This window comes from Lygodium microphyllum, chromosome 10 (assembly GCF_053477565.2).
Source record: "Lygodium microphyllum isolate KBCC chromosome 10, Lygodium_microphyllum_v1.1.10, whole genome shotgun sequence".
In the NCBI taxonomy this organism is placed as follows: domain Eukaryota; kingdom Viridiplantae; phylum Streptophyta; class Polypodiopsida; order Schizaeales; family Lygodiaceae; genus Lygodium; species Lygodium microphyllum.
The window spans coordinates 81,882,980-81,885,043 of NC_141144.1; the positions used below are offsets into that span (position 1 = coordinate 81,882,980).

General features: G+C 38.6%; 1 pseudogene; it reads left to right on the forward strand.

Moving 5' to 3' along the window:
- The first annotated feature begins 807 nt into the window (after nucleotides 1–807).
- LOC148030219 (DNA (cytosine-5)-methyltransferase DRM1 pseudogene) lies at nucleotides 808–1,849 on the forward strand (annotated as a pseudogene).
- The last annotated feature ends 215 nt before the right edge of the window (nucleotides 1,850–2,064 follow it).

The following is a 2,064-nucleotide window of genomic DNA, read 5'->3' on the forward strand; positions in this document are numbered from 1 at the left end:
GACAACTTCTAGTCTGCCATGTCTCTAAATCTCGCCATCTGATCTAGAGACATGCACGTGAAGATATCATGCAACTCCTCATTGCTCATCCCTTGACTCATCTTGATGATCTAAGTATCCACAAAGGTCACCTGCATAGACAAAAAATGATGTTAGCATAATCAATTTAAATCATACAAAGCATGGTAATATAAATCTTTAAAAATGATCTTACTTAAAACATATATTATGTATCCTTATAAGCGATTAGTCAATGAATTGAGTAAGTGGATGCTCCAAGTATGAATTATCCTATCTATACTTTGAGAAAAAAATTTGATGGCATCAACTTTTGTTTAGCTTTCTTTGAAAGTGGTCAACATTCATTGTGTAAGCATGAATTGTGCATGTGTCCTAACTTCTAATATAAAGTTAATCTTTTTTTTTCCCTTGATACAATATGTCATAGTAAACCCTCTAAAATGCAATATCATTGTGGAAAATTATCAAGTTGATTGCCAGTTTTCCAAAATCTACAGCATTATTAAACATTGCAACCTTTTGTCTGCCCCGGAACACCTGCCAATATCAAAATGTGCTTGTTCACAAACACACAGAACAGACAGAATAGGGAGGGAGGTGTTTATTGTAAGCTTGATGGATTGGCTAGCGCTAGAGGTTAGATGGGAAAATCATAAAAGTTATTAGAGTTGGATAAGAATTCCACCACCGTGCTCAGAAACGTATTCAGTCTTTGTATGTGAGTGGAGTGGAAAAACATCATGTCCACATCTAGGTTCTATCCCACCCTTCAAGTTCAAAAAGGGCATGGGGTTTGGAATTCCTGGCTTTTTTAAAGGCAGGCCAAAACCATTGAATAGTTTGATGGAAGGCCCTCCCTTTTTCTATTTTGAAAATGTTGAGAGCGCTCCCAATTCAGAGTGGGAGACCATCAAACGGCATTTTAATGGCATAGATCCAGAGTTCACAGACTCTAGATATTTTTCAACATGCTTTAGGCCTCATGGTTATGTTCATAACCTTCCAGTAGATGGAAGAAGGTTGATCCTTCCCCCTGCTCCCATGACAATCTTTGAGGTGCTTCCAGAAACAAAGAAGTATTGACCCCCATGAAATTCGAGGGAGAAGCTGAACTGCATAAATACATGGCGTGCCCCTAGCACTCTATGTGGACTGATCAGAAAAATATTTTCTTCCCACAAAGAAAGCGATACCTTCTTATATTCAACAGGAGATTGTCCTGGCATGCAAAATATGGAACTTGGTCTGGGTTAGCTCAGGCCAAGCTGCCCCACTTGAAACCCATTAGATTGAGCTGGTGCTTGGATATAATCGTGACCACACTCGAGGCTGCTCTACCCTTTCAGATTGGTATGATGCATTGGGCAACTCACTTCAAGTCAATATTGTTGCTTACCATCTTTCACCACTGAAAGAATCATATCCGCAAGGTTTAATAGTTCTATCCTTATTCTCGGGCCTTGGTGGGGTAGAAGTGGCATTGCACAAATTGGGTATAATTTTGAAGGCTGTTATTATTGTGGAGATCAATGATAAATGTAAAAACATAATAGCCAGTTGGTGGAACAAAACTAGCCAAATAGGCCGATTTCAAATGGAGGATGATGTTAGAGATCTTACTGATGATAAGTTGGTTGAGATTGTGGATGCAGTGGGAAAGATTGACCTCATAATGGGGGGAAACCCCTACAACAATCTCTCAGGAAACAATAAAGTAAGCAAGGTAGGCTTGGGTGGCAAAGAATCCTGTCTTTTCTTTGAATTTCCTAGGATTCTCCATAGTTTAAAACATATCATGCAAGCAAGGGGTTACCTTTTAATAGTTTAAAACATATCATGCAAGAAAGAGGTTACTTTTAAGTTGTTCAAAACTACACCAACATGCATAAAAGAAAAGGAGGTGTAATCTGTATGAGATCCGAATCAGTTTTGGTCCTTGGTAGCCATGCAGGCAACCTTCTTGAATACTAATAGTGGCTTGCCTTTGACAAATAGCCTATTTTTTGTACATGTCCTTTGTTATTGCTATTAAATTTACGGAAC